Here is a 16,904-nt window from a genome sequence, read left to right as displayed (position 1 = left end):
GTAATTTCAGCAAACACTTTGCTTTTTTTAGGTGACATGACACTGTTTGATTTGGTGTACTTTTAACAGCCAAATTACAGCACAAACCTCTTTGATGACCTGAGCTATTGTTACCTGGAATGCACAGCGTGAAAGGGTAATGGATACAAATTCAATGGCAACTTTCAGAAGACAACTGTGTAAATACTTGAAATATGAATTTAGGACGACATTGAGGAAAGATTTAGGGAATTGACAGCAAAACATAGATTAGTTAACCAGTTAAGATAGACACAAAATGCTGGAGCAACTCAAATGGACAGGCACCATCTCTGGAGAGAAAAAATGGCTGATGTTTCGGGTCCGAAACCTTCTTCAGACCAATTTAGGCATACAATGAACAACAGATGCAGGTTTACGGAAACACAGATAAGTTTATATTCATAAGTCATAGGAGCAGAGTTAGGCCATTCGGCCCATCAAATCTACTTTGCCAATCAATCACGGCTGATCGATATTTCCCTCTCAACCCCATTCATAGACAATAGAGAATAGGTGCAAGAGTAGGCCATTTTGCTCACTAATCTGTGTGGGACCCTATAAAAGGCTTTCTGAAAGTCCAGGTACACTACATCCACTGGCTCTCCCTTGTCCATTTTACTTGTTACATCCTCAAAAAATTCCAAAAGATTTGTCAAGCATGATTTCCCCTTCGTATATCCATGCTGACTCGGACTGATCCTGTTACTGCTATCCAAATTCGCCACCACTACATCTTTGATGATTGACTCCAGCATCTTCCCCATCACTAATATCACGCTAACTGGTCTATAATTCCCTGCTTTCTCTCTCCATCCTTTCTTGAAAAGTGGGATAACATTACCTACCCTCCAATCCACAGGAACTGATCTAGAATCTATAGAACATTGGAATAACATCACCAATGCGTCCACGATTTCTAGTGCCACCTCCTTGAGTACTCTGGTTTGCAGACCATCAGGCCCTGGGGATTTATCAGCCTTCAGTCCCATCAGTCTACCCAACACCATTTCCTGCCTAATGTGAATTTATTTCAGTTCCTCCATCACCCTAGGTCCTCTCTCCCCTAGTACATCTGGGAGATTGTTTGCGCCTTCCTTAGTGAAGACAGAGCCAACCTGTTCAACCTGTCTGCCATTTCCTTGTTCCCCATAATAAATTCACCTTTCGGTCTTTAAGGGACCCACATTTGTATTAACTATTTTTTTTTCTTCACATACATAAAGAAGCATTTACTACCCTCCTTTATATTCTTGGCTAGCTTACCTTCGTCCCCGTATTCCCAATCCTCTGCTTCTCGCTCATCTTTGCTATGTTATACATCATCCCTTTTATTTGTATACTGTCCTTGACTTCCCTTGTCAGCCATGGTCACCTCTTACTCCCCTTAGAATCTTTCTTCCTCTTTGGAATGAAATTATCCTGCATCTTCTGGATTATTCCCAGAAATACGTGCCATTGTTGTTCCACTGTCATCCCTGCTAGGATCCCCTTCCAGTCTACTTCGGCCAGCTCCTCTCTCATGCCTCCATAGTCCCCTTTGTTCAACTGCAATACTGACACTTCCGATTTTACCTTTGCCCTCTCAAATTGCAGATTGAAACGTATATTGAGGTCACCACAATAGACAATAGGTGCAGGAGTAGGCCATTTGACCCTTCAAGCCAGCATCGGCATTCAATGTGATCATGGCTGATCATCCACAATCAGTAACCCGCTACTGCCTTCTCCCCATATCCCCTGACTCTGCTATTTTTAAGTGCCCTATCTAGCTCTCTCTTTAAAGTATCCAGATAACTGGCATCCACCGCCCTCTGAGGCAGAGAATTCCACAGATTCACCGCTCTCTGTGAAAAAGTGTTTCCTCATCTCCGTTCTAAATGGCTTACCCCTTATTCTTAAACTGTGGTCCCTGGTCCAGGACTCCCCCAACATTGGGAACATGTTTCCTGCCTCTAGCGTGTCCAAACTCTTAACAATCTTATATGTTTCAATAAGGTGTCCTCTCATCCTTCTAAATTTCAGAGTATATAAGCACAGACGCTCCATTCTCTCAGCATATGACAGTCCGGCCATCCCGGAAATTAACCTTCTAAACCTACGCTGCAGTCCCTCAATAGCAAGCATGTTCTTCCTCAAATTAGAAGACCAAAACTGCACACAATACTCCAGTTGTGGTCTCACTTGGGCCCTGTACAACTGCAGAAGGACCTCTTTGCTCCGATACTTGACTACTCTTGTTATGAAGGCCAACATGTAATTCGATTTCTTCACTGCCTGCTGTACCTGCATGCTTACTTTCATTGACTGATGAATAAGGACCCCCCAGATCCCGTTGTACTTCCCCTTTTCCCAACTTGACACCATCTTGGTGGCAAAAACAGGAAAGCAGATTATTATCTAAATGGTGGCCGACTAGGAAAAGGGGAGATGCAGCGAGACCTGGGTGTCATGGTACACCAGTCATTGAAAGTGAAGGTGCAGCAGGCAGTGAAGAAAGCGAATGGTATGTTAGCTTTCATAGCAAAAGGATTTGAGTACAGGAGCAGGGAGGTTCTACTGCAGTTGTACAGGGTCTTGGTGAGACCACACCTGGAGTATTGCGTACAGTTTTGGTCTCCAAATCTGAGGAAGGACATTATTGCCATAGAGGGAGTGCAGAGAAGGTTCACCAGACTGATTCATAGAAACATAGAAACATAGAAAATAGGTGCAGGAGTAGGCCATTCAGCCCTTCGAGCCTGCACCGCCATTCAATATGATCATGGCTGATCATCCAACTCAGTATCCCGTGCCTGCCTTCTCTCCATACCCCCTGATCCCTTTAGCCACAAGGGCCACATCTAACTCCCTCTTAAATATAGCCAATGAACTGGCCTCAACTACCTTCTGTGGCAGAGAGTTCCAGAGATTCACCACTCTCTGTGTGAAAAATGTTTTTCTCATCTCGGTCCTAAAGGATTCCCCCTCTATCCTTAAGCTGTGACCCCTTGTCCTGGACTTCCCCAACATCGGGAACAATCTTCCTGCATCTAGCCTGTCCAACCCCTTAAGAATTTTGTAAGTTTCTATAAGATCCCCCCTCAATCTCCTAAATTCTAGCGAGTACAAGCCGAGTCTATCCAGTCTTTCCTCATATGAAAGTCCTGACATCCCAGGTATCAGTCTGGTGATTCCCTGCACTCCTTCTATGGCAATAATGTCCTTCCTCAGATTTGGAGACCAAAACTGTACGCAATACTCCAGATGTGGTCTCACCAAGACCCTGTACAACTGCAGTAGAACCTCCCTGCTCCTATACTCGTCCTTTTGCTATGAATGCTAACATACCATTCACTTTCTTCACTGCCTGCTGCACCTGCATGCCTACTTTCAATGACTGGTGTACCATGACACCCAGGTCTCGTTGCATCTCCCCTTTTCCTAATCGGCCACCATGAATGGATACAATTCAGAAAGTAAAGATACTGCAGATACTGGTTTCCAAAGAAAGACACAAAGTGCTGAAGTAACTCATTTGGTCAGGCAGCATCTCTGGAGAACATGGATAGGTGACGTTTCTGGACAGGACCACATTGTTAGGGAGCATTTGTGGGTAATGTTTTCTTGTAGAGCTAGAAACAGCAGTAATGTTCATCACTTGCCTCAAACTCTTTTCCCTTCTATTCTATGTGAAAAGACTCTGAATGTGACTTACCTGATGTCTAAACCATTTGACCAGCCTCAATTTCACTCTTGCCCTTCTAACTGGTTGTTCGTTAAAACTGTGAAAAAGGCAGCTAACTTGCCTGGGCTCTCAATTTTCTTTAGTCAGGGGATGGTGAATTTGTGGATTTTTTTGCCACAGAAGGTTGTGGAGGCCATGTCATTGGATATTTTTACAGCGGTGATTGATAGATTCTTGATTATTACAGGTGGCAGAGGTCATGGGGAGGAGGCAGGACAATGGGGTTGAGAGTGAAAGAAAGATCTGTCATGAATTCCAAAGTAGACTTGATGGGCTGAACAGCCTAATTCTACTCCAATACTTTTTGAACTTACAAGGCTCTAGCTCTCTTCCTCCTGCCCTAACCTTACCACCCCACCCACAACCTGTTAGGGAGGCCTGGGATGTCAGGACTGTCTTATGAAGAAAGACTGGATAGACTTGGTTTATACTCTCTAGAATTTAGGAGATTGAGAGGGGATCTTATAGAAACTTACAAAATTCTTAAGGGGTTGGACAGGCTAGATGCAGGAAGATTGCTCCCGATGTTGGGGAAGTCCAGGACAAGGGGTCACAGCTTAAGGATAAGGGGGAAATCCTTTAAAACCGAGATGAGAAGAACTTTTTTTCACACAGAGAGTGGTGAATCTCTGGAACTCCCTGCCACAGAGGGTAGTCGAGGCCAGTTCATTGGCTATATTTAAGAGGGAGTTAGATGTGGCCCTTGTGGCTAAGGGGATCAGAGGGTATGGAGAGAAGGCAGGTACGGGATACTGAGTTGGATGATCAGCCATGATCATATTGAATGGCGGTGCAGGCTCGAAGGGCCGAATGGCCTACTCCTGCACCTAATTTCTATGTTTCTAGATAATAATCTGCCTTCCTGTTTTTGCTACCAAAGTGGATAACTACACATTTATCCACATTAAACTGCATCTGCCATGCATCTGCCCACTCACACAACCTGTCCAAGTCACCCTGCCCTCTCATAGCATCCTCCTCACAGTTCACACTGCCACCCAGCTTTGTGTCATCTGCAAATACCTCCTGCCTTCTCCCCATAACCCCCGACACACAGATGTTGGTGGAACTGCACATCAGGCAGCATCCCTGGAGAACATAAGGAAGGCTCCCGATCTAAAATGTCACCTATCCAAATTTCCAGAGATACCGCATGACCTGGTGAGTTACTCTGGCACTTTGATTAGTGAACCATTACCAGCAAACCATTTTAGTAACCAAGAAAAAGGATTTGGCCAACAAGCCTTCCCATTGATTCCAGCATCTCAAGGATGAATAGGAATGAAATCTTCTTGTCAAATAATGGCACTGTGCCTGGTTGCACATGAAGACAAACATTAATGGAAAGAGATGAAAAACATTTCTCCACCCTCCTGGCCTAATGCTCTATAAAGGGCTCCCATAATTATTAGGTTAAGAATGCGCATTAGCATTGTAATCAATAAAACAGATGCAGTTGTTAGAGTTCATGCTAATCTATCAAGAATAAACTGGAGAACCTGTTAAAGAATCGATACCATTAGAAATCTGACCCTGACAAAATATTTGATTGTTATTTGAACCACTGGTTATAAAACCCATAAGCTTGTGGAGAAGTTCGATTGATATTTTGAAACATTTATCAGATTGCTTAAATGGTGAGAGTTAGAGGCTACTCCAGGATGAAAATTATACAGGTGCAGGCCTTGGGCTAGAAACACTTTCTCATTCCCTGCACGAACAAGATGCTGTTTGGAAGTATAGCAGCAAGGCTCTGGGATTTTACTTTGGAGTCACGTGAGTGACTACGTGAAGAAGGGCCATCCGTCTGCATGCGCATCATTACGTCTACACGCAACGCGCGACGGACTGGCAGAGGCACTGCGTCCTCCCAGCCCGTCGGGATGGGCAGGTAAGGAAAGTTGAATCACTTACCTGCGTTTTTTCGGGCTTGAAACTTTTTGTAGTTTCAGGGCCCAGATGTGGAGGAGACGGTCCGCGGGGAAGTCGGCTGCCGAAGACCGCAGCATTTCCCAGTAGCGGGCGACGGTGTTTCCCGACATTTAGCGCCGGCAGCAGATCCGGCAGGACACTTGTTGCAGGAGGAGAGCTCCGTTGGTGGTCCTGCAGTACGGGAAAATCCACCCGCAAGTCAAACAACCCGTTGACTCAGATGAGTCCGGGGGGGAAAAGGGATACCCTCCCTCAACGGAGAGCGTCTGAGGACGACTCTCCCACATAGGAGCAACTTTTTGGAGAAGTTGCTCCAACAATGACCTGTTCTAAGGAGAGAGCTGTGTCAGCCCGGGCCTACAGCAGCAGGCAGTACCGGGAGCCTCGCACATGGGGCAGCCCAATGTCTTCCCCATTGGAGGGGGAAGTACATATGGAAGAAACCACTCTGGATCAGAGTACAAAAGCAGGGGGGGGGGGGGGGGAGACCTTCCCAGGGAGAAGCAGAAGAAAGGAAGGAAGTAAGTAACTTTTACTTATATAGCACTGTTTAAGTTAACTTGCATTGACACCAAAGTGCTTTACATAAAATAAATAATAAGCACAAAATAAAAGAAATACTTCTGCGATCATCCAGGTTCCACTGGGAGCTTCCCTGGATAGAGATCTAGCAAATGTCTCCTGCTCTGAGGAGAGGAGCATTCACGGTCAGTTTCAGTCTGACCCAAAGCAAGAATCTCATTTAGGCCCGCTGGAGGGTCCATGTCAGCGCGGGTATCCTCAGGGGCCTGCGGCAGCACCTGTTTTCAGGGCTGCCTACAATCCCACTCTCAGTGGAGGGGAGTGTGAGTGATCAGTAGGTAACTGATCTCGAATTACAATACAATACAATATCATTTATTTGTCATTTGAACCTCACATGACGTTCCAACGAAATTTGGTTTCGAGATCAGTAGGTAACTGATCTCGAATTAAAGTATGAACATACTGAAGTACATGCATATGGCCTCAAGAGACTGCAGTTGGCAGAACACCCGCACAAATGCCAGCAAGGGAACAGCGCTATCATGGGTGACTTTGGAGAAACCAGCTGCCGAATCCTCTCTTCAGGTAAGACCAGAAGAAGGAAGCAAAAGCTGTCGGACCAATCAAGGTACCAACGACAAGCAAACTTCATCAGTAGGCAACAACACACCCCACACCTCCATAGGGGGTAAGCAGTTCACTGAAGCCGGTGGTAGCTTGAAAGCTGGGCACAGAAATATGATCAGAGTCGTCTTTCAAGGCAGACTCAGAATTATGGCCCGAATTGTCCTACAAGGCAGGCTCAGTATGATGAGGTTTTCAGACCAAGACCCAAGCAGAGGTCAGGAGAAACATGGAATCCACACTTCCTACCAGTCCAATTCCCAATCAAGGAGAGAAAAGGAACCCGCATCAGGGGCCTTTGGGCTTACCACAAGACCACCGGTAGCCATGGAGGTAGGTGGGTCTGGGTTTACTGAAACAAGGGATTGTGGACCAGTTACATGTTGGTAATTTTACTCTTGTGTTTTTGTTCAAAATGACAATAACATGAATTTCAGATCTGGTTTTAAAAAACAGATAACAACATTTGATTATTTTTTACTGCACAACATACATAGGTTCCAAGCAGACTTGGAACTCGGACCGGAATTGTCTTCAAGGCAGGCCCAGTATTTTGGGCAGGATTGCCTTCCAGGACAGGTGACAGATGGAGGATGTCACTTCATCCAGGTTTAACTCATTTGTGCAGTACCGACTTTCAGAAACAGCAATTTTTTGTTACGGTCTTACTACTGTTTTATAGGAGCTTCCTATAAAATGGTCACATGGCATGCATCGACCTTAAAGATGCATACTATTCGGTGTCTATTCACTAAGAACAGGAGATAGTTGAAGTTTAACTGGATGGCATGGCTCTGCCAAATGGGTTGACATCAGCTCCTAGACTATTGACTAAACTACGCAAACCAATTCTGGGACTACAAAGGTCTCAAAACCACATAGTAATGGCCTATTTGGAGGACATTTTTATTTTTGGAGTCACCAAAAATTGGCAGAAGCATCAGTCAAAGCAAACCAAAACCCTGTTTGAAAGAATTGGTTACCTCATCCATCCAGTTAAATCAAAATTGACACCTACAAGGGTAATTGATTACCTAGAATTTACTATCAAAAACAGTTAATATGTTGGTGACTTTGCCTAGGGGCAAACGACAATATTAATCAAGCCTGCTATGACCTGATAGTCAAATACTAGCCATCTATCAGGCAAACAGCGAGTGTATTTGGCAAATAGTAGCTGCATTCCCAGCAGTACGTCACGGGCCTTTGCATTACCAGAATTTACAGCAAGCAAAGGAACGAACACTCAGATTACATGCAGGCAAAATTGGCAAACTATGGATTGCCAGCAGAGGCCATTGTTGAATAACTATGGTGGATAACGAATGGGAGACAGCTCAAGGGAAATTTTGCTCGAAAGCCGTCGATGGTTCTTCAGACCTATGCAAGCGGCTAAGGGTGGGGAGCCACAAACACAGTCTAGAGCTGTGGGGGCAGATGGGATCAACTGATGAGATCCTGACAATAGTTAAAAGTGGACTAACAACACAGCAAGAACTCCATCTCTAATTCAGACTTGTTCATTGCATGTCTTATAGGAAGGCTTAGGTCAGATCTCCAGATATGTGGATATACACGCCCAGAGTTGCCAATCACAATTATACTGCTGAGTTACTCCAGCATTTGTGTCTTTTTTTTTGTAACCCAGCATCTGTAGTTCCTTGTTTCAACACCAAGCGCTGGAGTAACTCAGCAGGTCGGGCAGCAAGTCTGGAGAACATGGACAGGTGACATTTTGGGTCGGGTCCTTTCTTCCATGTTCTCCAGAGATACTGCCTGACCCGCTGAGTTACTCCAACACTTTGTGTCTATCTTTTGCTACTACTGGGGTCGTGATTGGGATCACCCTAAAGTTCACATATTGGAACATAATATAACATTGTGCCAAGCAAGTTTAGCTTTAGGATTATTATTATTTCCACATTAACTGGGTTACCTCAAAAGAATAGTTTTGCATGCTTTTAGTTTAGTTTAGAGATACAGCGCGGAAAAAGGCCCTTTGGCCCACCGAATCTGCACTGACCAGTGATTCCCACACATTAACACTATCCTACACACACAGTGGACAATTTTCATTTTACATTTTATTGCAAACAAATTAACCTTCATCTTTGGATGTAGACCTGTACGTCTTTGGAGTGTGGGAGGAAGCCGAAGATCTCGGAGAAAACCCACGCAGTCATAGGGAGAATGTACAAACGCTGCACAGACAGCACCCGTAGGTCTCCGGCGCTGTAAGACGGCTATTTTACCACTGCGCCACCGTGCCACACTGCGATTGCTATCCAATCAAATCAGATAATACTATAATAAATACAATACATCAAACTCAAGTACAATCGGAAGATCGATGGGAAAGCTGTAGCGTGCAGAATATAATTCACAGCACCGTGGCATAACAGTTCTAGAGACCAATGTCCGCAATGAAGTAGAATAAGGTGGATGATAATTAAGTCAGTAGAGTAAGCTCTTAATCTCAGTGTCATAAACTTCTGAAATATTGTGATGGTTGATGCCTACATGTGCAGTCTTCCAGGGGAGACACCTGCATAGCCTCAGCACTATAGATCAAACAATGTCCCCAACCCAAGAGATATTTAATCATCATCAGAGAAAGTGAATACCACAGTCTGTCACCATAGATGGACACAAAGTGCTGGAATAACTCTGCAGGTCAGGCAGCATCTCTGGAGAAAAAGAATAGGTGATGCTTCGGGTCAGAACCCTTTTCCAGAGTCTATGTCTGTCCATCTGTCTGTTAGCATGTTCTTCAACAAAGCCTCTTCTCTCCACCCATCTCACCATCTTCTCGAGTGTCATCTCCAGCATCATCTTTGGGGCGGCACGGCGGCGCAGTGGTAGTGTTGCTGCCTTACGGTGCCAGAGACCTGGGTTCAAACCCGACTACCGGTGCTGTTTGTACGGAGTTTGTATGTTCTCCCTGCGACCATTGTGGTTTTCTCCGGGTGCTCCAGTTTCCTCCCACATTGCCAATAAGTTTCATATATTAAGGCAAGTCCATTAACAGTAATATACCATTACTCATCCCACTTGTCATAGATATAGTGCTCATCTTTTTTGACGTTCACACTTTTGGAAAACTGGTATTTGTGGTGCTCTAAATACACGGCCATTTTTGTAACATAATCTTCGGGAGAAAAAATAAGGTTTTACCATATAACAGCACTCTTCACAAAGGGGCATAGAGATGATGCAGAGGAAAAAACAGATCAGTTAGTCTAACATTGGTTGTTCTGGCATCTTGCAAGATATGAGCACTGAGCACTGAGTTTCAGTCGGATTAGAGAGAGTCAGCTTGAGAGGGAATTTTTTTGTCAACAGATTTACCAGTATTGTCAAACAGCCTTTGTTGTCAACACAAATTCTCAAGTTGTGAAATATGTTTAAATTTCAAAACAACTTTTGATATTGCACTGTACAATGCTTTGTCTGAAAAACATCAAATGGGAGGCATTTTTCTGGAATTGACTGGAAAGTACTTAATTCAGAGAAAGCAAAAAGGATTGGTTTATAAATAGGAACCATGCTGATTTATCAAAGAGTGACACGGTGGTGCAGCGGCAGAGTTGCTACCTCAGGGCGCCAGAGACCCGGGTTTGATCCTGACTACGGACGCTTTCCGTACAGAGTTTGTACGTTCTCCCTGTAACCTCCGTGGGTTTTCTCAGAGATTTTCAGATTCCTCCTACACTCCAAAGACGTACAGGTTTGTAGGTTAATTGGCTCAGTATAAATGTAAAATTGTCCCGTGTGTGTGTAGGATAGTGTTAGTGTACGAGAATCGCTGGGCGGTGCGGACTCAGTGGGCCAAAGGGCCTGTTTCCGCGACTGTATCTCTAAACTACACTAAATAAAAATTCATAAGGGGTCCCTGGTGGAGCGTTACAGGATCAATAGAGTGGTTAGTGACATTTACAGCCGATTCAGAGCCAGATACAAATGTTGTCAGTAATCAGGGTGTTAGATAATCCAGAAAAGACAAACTGACTGCAGTGCATGAAGTTGACAAGTTGGGCAGGTAAATGGCAAGTAAGTGGCCAATAAAAAAAACACAGATAGAGAAACATAAAAACATGCTCCAGACAATAGCACAGCCAAACTGGGTACATTGTCGATAGCTCACTGAAGCTGTAAGCATAAAAGAAAGGTGATCATATTTTAGGATGACTTGGAAACTGCTAATTGAGTGAGAGAGGGCCCAAAAATCTCCAGAAATGGAAAGAGGTTAAATTCCCCAGAGTATTGTCTGCACCCATTTTTGTGACTGGTCACAGTGACCTCGCCAGTGGCTGGAGAGGATACAAAGATCTTCGTCAAGGTTCCAGTAATCTCCTGTCTCACCTCTCTCAATAATCTGGGATAGATCATAGAAACAAAGTAACATCGAAAATAGGTGCAGGAGTAGGCCATTCGGCCCTTCGAGCCTGCACCGCCATTCAATAGGATCATGGCTGATCATCCAACTCAGTATCCCGTACCTGCCTTCTCTCCATACCCCCTGATACCTTTAGCCACAAGGGCCACATCTAACTCCCTCTTAAATATAGCCAATGAACTGGCCTCAACTACCTTCTGTGGCAGAGAATTCCAGAGATTCACCACTCTCTGTGTGAAAAATGTTTTTCTCATCTCGGTCCTAAAAGACTTCCCCCTTATCCTTAAACTGTGACCCCTTGTTCTGGACTTCCCCAACATCGGGAACAATCTTCCTGCATCTAGCCTGTCCAACCCCTTAAGAATTTTGTAAGTTTCTATAAGATCCCCCCTCAATCTTCTAAATTCTAGCAAGTACAAGCCGAGTCCATCAAGCACTGGAGACTTATCCATCTGAATGTTTTTCGAGACTCAACACCACCTAATTCTTGATCTCAAACCAGCCAGCATAGTAATATTATTATTATTATTATTATTATTGCTTTATTTATATAGCACATTTTAAGTCAACTTGCATTGACACCAAAGTGCTTTACATAAATTAAATAATAAATTTACATATAAACCATAGAAAAAGGTTAAAAATAAAGAAAGAAAGAAAATGGACACAACACATTATCGAGTTCAACACAAACATCCCCCACAACAGAATCAAAAATGTCCACTGTGGGGAAAGGCAGCAGAAAGTTAAGTCCTCTTCCTCTGAAACACCCGAGGTCGGGGCCCATTTGTGGCCTTGCAGCCAGTCCGATGATTTTCTGGGCCCTCTTGCCGTGAAGATGGAACACTGGCGTCGGGTGAAACAATTCCTCAGCGGCTTGGAAAGTCTGGAGCAGCTGCCTCCTCCCCGGAGACCGGAGACCGGGGCACTCGTAGACTTCAGGCCGCGCCGGTTGGAGCTCCGACCCCGGCGAACTCGATCCCTGGCTCCGCGGCGTTCCAAATCCAGCGCCGCCCGCGGCCGGACGCCCGCAGCCCCAGCTCCGCGATGTTTGGGTCGACGGCCACAGTGTTCGGAGCTTACCGCACGGCGACCCGGCAAGGCATCGCCCGCTCTGTGGCTCCGCTCCGTGATGGTGTCCTTGCGCTGCGCCGCCGCCGAAGCTGTAGTCCCGGCCGGTCCCGACAGGAAACGCTGCTCCATTCTCGATGGTAGGCCGCGAGGACGGGGCGAAGAAGCAGCTTAGAGGGATGCTGCCTCTCCGACCAGGTAGGGGACTAAGAATTAAAGTTTCCCCCTTCCCCCCCCCCCCACCCACCACATAAAAGACCTCCACTAACATTTTGGACAGGACTTAAAATAAAAAAAAGGTGAAGAGACGGACTGCGGGCAGGCTGCCATACACAGACGGCGCCCACTCCCGCACATCCGCCATCTTGAATAGACATCACACTAATCACAATGTCCTCCATGACATTCTCCTTTGAGAATACTGATGTAAAGTATTAATTTAGTACCTCACCCACATTCTTTGGATAAATTCAATTATTTTCCTTAAATGTTTAGTTTAGTTTAAAGATGGAAACAGGCCCTTCGGCCCACCGACCATCGATCACCCGTTCACACCACTCCTATGTATTGCCACTTTCTCATCCACTTCCTACACACATGGAGCAATTTACAGAGGCAACCTAATCGACAAACCCACACATTTTTGGAATGTAGGGAGAAACTGGCTTTCGGAATATTCATTTCTAAATGCTGTTTCCCACTGTTGCAATTAAACCTCAGTAGGGGGCAACAAGTGCCAAAATGCAATGAGTATGCAGGATTTTTCAAGTTTCAAATCTGAAGAAGATGAGGTACATAAGATTCAAATTGATCTGGAGGTGGGGCCATTTAGGTTGTTACTCCGACCCTATGACTGGGCAGTCCATAGAAGCAACTGCAAGTGGGAATGTGCTTTCAGGGCATAATGAGGTAAACATTGCAGTGACAAATCAAAGTCTCTACTTTCACAGGAATCTGAGAAAACAGCATGTCTTCAACAACTCCAACATGTTTCTGCAGATGCACTACAAAAATCACAAGTTCATAAGTTATAGGAGCAGGATTAGGTCATGTGGCACATCAAGGAGAGTTTGGGGGGTTGAGCGCATCGTCAGAGATGAGGGCTGGTTCTCGAACACAATAATCACTTGCTCCCGGCAGCTTGGTTTTTTTCTTGCGAGCGGAGCGGCCGGGCGAGTTCTTCAAAAGCAAGATCTTAAACACTGCATGGAGCATTTAGTGGTGGCGCATGACTCAAAATGCTTTACTTATATCCATGTTCTCAACTCTTTCAGCTATTCTCTCTCCAGTAGAGGTCATAAAGTTATGTGATAGGAGCAGAATTAGGCCATTCTGCCCATCAAGTCTACTCCGCCATTCAATCATGGGTATCTTTCCCTCCTAACCCCATTCTCCTGCCTTCTCCCCATAACCCCTGACACCTGTACTAATCAAAAATCTATCAATCCGCATTAAAAATATCAATTGACGGCTTCCTTCTGTGGCAATGAATTCCACAGGTTCGCCACCTTCTGACTAAAGAGATTCCACCTCATCTCGTTTCTGTAGTTACGTCCTTTTATTTTGAGGTAATGGCCTCTGGTCCTAGACTATCCCACTAGTGGAAACATCCTCTCCATATTCACTCTATCCAGAAGATTGAGGGGGGATCTTATAGAAACTTACAAAATTCTTAAGGGGTTGGACAGGCTAGATGCAGGAAGATTATTCCCGATGTTGGGGAAGTCCAGAACTAGGGGTCACAGTTCAAGGATAAGAGGGAAGTCTTTTAGGACCAAGAAGAGAAAATCATTTTTTACACAGGGAGTGGTGAATCTGTGGAATTCTCTGCCACAGAAGGTAGTTGAGGCCAGTTCATTGGCTATATTTAAGAGGCAGTTTGATGTGGTCCTTGTGGCTAAATGAATCAGGGGGTATGGAGAGAAGGCAGGGATGGGATACTGAGTTGGATGATCAGCCATGATCATATCGAATGGCGGTGCAGGCTCGAAGGGCCGAATGGCCTACTCCTGCACCTATTTTCTATGTTTCTATGTTTCTATCCAGGCCTGATGGGAACAGTTCTGCCCAAGACTACAAGAGATTGCAAAGGTTTGTGGATGTAACCCAGTCCATTGCACAAACCAGACTCCCAGCACTGATTCCAACTACACTTCACGCTGCCTCAGAAAAACAGCCAACATTTTCAAATATTTGTCCAACCCCAGTCATTCCATCTTCTCCCAGCTCTCATCGGGCAGAAGATACAGAAGCCTGAAAGCACCAGACTCAGGAACAGCTTCTTCTTCTCTGTAATCAGGCTTCTGGTCGATTCCTTCCATAAGCTGTCCAAATCACATTTACCCCATTGGGGACATTGGACTTTGTCAATGAAACCGATGCACTTAATTGCTGAGAGCCATACTCTGTATCTTCCTGTTTGCTCGACCTATTGTACTGGATTGATTGTAGTTATATATATAGTATTATCTGATTTGATTGAATACCATGCCAAACAAAGCTTTCCACTGTACCTCGCTACACGTGACAATAATAAACTTAAACCTAATTAAAAAAGCAAAACGAAGACTTCAGATTCTATAAGAATGATTTTGGGATAAAGTAGGTCATGTCAACTTTAGTAACAGACCGCACAATGAGTGTTTGGTACATGATCTAAGTCTGAAGAAGGGTCTTGACCTGAAATGTCGCCTATTCTTTCGCTCCATAGGTGCTGCCTCACTCGCTGAGTTTCTCCAGCTTTTTTGTCTACCTTTAATACTTCCTTGAAGTAACTTCATGTCAAATTTTCTTGGATAATCGTTTAGAGTTTGTTTCGCTTTTGTTTAGTTAAGTTTAGACTAGACTAAGTGGGACCCGTTAGGTCCCATGTTCACACGGGAGGGCTGGTCCCCTAACGCAATATTCCACCTCTCAACAAATTCCAATATTGGTGGCCAGTGGGGGGGCTTTCTGGAGTGCTGGTATGGGTTCTTGGGGTGGCAGCTCAGTCCCTCAAGCCTGATCTGCTGGCAGCTCACTCACGGCAGTTGATTCATGACTATTCCTTGAAATTCCATTTCAAGCAGGGTGCAAGGCCACCAAATTCAAATCCATGTGCAGTGTCTTACCACTATGAGCAGGGTGCAAGTCCACCGAATTCAAGTGCAGTTTCCTACCACTTCAAGCAGGGTGCAAGGCCACCGAATTCAAGTGTAGTTTCCAACCACTTTCAGCAGGGTGCAAGGCCACCGAATTCAGTGCAGTTTCATACCACTTCAAGCAGGATGCAAGGCCGCCAAATTCAAGTGCAGTTTCATTCCACTTCAAGCAGTGTGCAAGGCAACCAAATTCAAATGCAGCTTCATACCATTTCATGCAGGGTGAAACCACCATTAAACCACACAAAACACCAAACTCACAGTTCAGTAGACATTTAGTGTGTTCAGTTGAATCACAGCTCAGATGGAGTCGTGACCTCTCCCTCCCCCATCATGCAGAGACTGAGCCACACCCACACTTCCGGGTTTTATAACCCCTCCCCCTCCCACCGGCAAAGGTGTGGCTTTCATGGCATGATTGACAGGAGAGAGATTCTCAACATTTTTTAAACACTAATAACACTTTTATTTTTGATTGATGGGAATAATTCTCTGCACCTGCTCAGCGGAGGGGGGACTGAGTAAGATGGCCAAAAATCACAGCCATAAGTGGTAGCATTTTATCTAAAATCAATATACAGTGCAAACAGGAAGTAAGTGCATTTGCAGTAGTGCCTTTTAACTTCAAGCCATAGCACCCAACCCGCCATTTGCAGTAAGTAGTGCCTTTCAACTTCAAGCAAAAGCACCCAAGCCAACATTTGCAGTAAGTAGTACCTTTCAACTTCAAGCCAAAGCACCCAAGCCACCATTTGCAGTAAGTAGTGCCTTTCAACTTCAAGCCAAAGCACCCAAGCCACGATTTGCAGTAAGTAGTGCCTTTCAACTTCAAGCCAAAGCACCCAAGCCACCATTTGCAGTAAGTAGTGCCTTTCAACTTCAAGCCAAAGCACTCAAGCCACCATTTGCAGTAAGTAGTGCCTTTCAACTTCAAGCCAAAGCACCCAAGCCACCATTTGCAGTAAGTAGTGCCTTTCAACTTCAAGCCAAAGCACCCAAGCCACCATTTGCAGTAAGTAGTGCCTTTCAACTTCAAGCCAAAGCACCGAAACAACCATTTGCAGGCAGTGCCTTTTTACTTCAAACAAACCATATTTTCATTTTCAAACCACATTAAGGGGACTCACAGTTGTGTAGACATTTGTTCAGTGTTATTCAGAGCTCAGAGAGACATTGCCCTTGGCTTCATCCATCTTGCAGAGACTGAGTGAGGCACACCACTTCCTGGTTTTATAGTCCCTCCCCCTCTCTCCAGCAGGGGCAGCAGAGAGAATGGTGATTTAAAAAAAAACATTAATATCTCTCTGATTTGTCATCGATGGGAAAAATCCTCCACACCCGTAAGGCAGAGCCGGGCTCTGAGCGAGGTGGCCAAAAATGCTGGCCGTAGGTGGCGGCGTTCTCTCGGAAATCGGAGCACAGTGGGCCAAAAGCGGTCAAGATCAGAGTTTTAGTAATATAGATTAGTTTA

At 45.0% G+C, this 16,904-nt stretch overlaps 1 protein-coding gene across 2 annotated transcripts in view; it reads right to left on the bottom strand.

Annotated features, from left to right (window-relative positions):
* Positions 1–16,904, bottom strand: part of ctnna2 (catenin alpha 2) — a 1,182,272-nt gene that overhangs the window by 174,165 nt on the left and 991,203 nt on the right. The gene's annotated exons all lie outside the window — the stretch shown is intronic.

Source organism: Amblyraja radiata, chromosome 1 (genome assembly GCF_010909765.2).
Source record: "Amblyraja radiata isolate CabotCenter1 chromosome 1, sAmbRad1.1.pri, whole genome shotgun sequence".
In the NCBI taxonomy this organism is placed as follows: domain Eukaryota; kingdom Metazoa; phylum Chordata; class Chondrichthyes; order Rajiformes; family Rajidae; genus Amblyraja; species Amblyraja radiata.
Note: the sequence above shows the minus strand (reverse complement) of the source record. Positions and strands in the feature narration are given on the sequence as shown.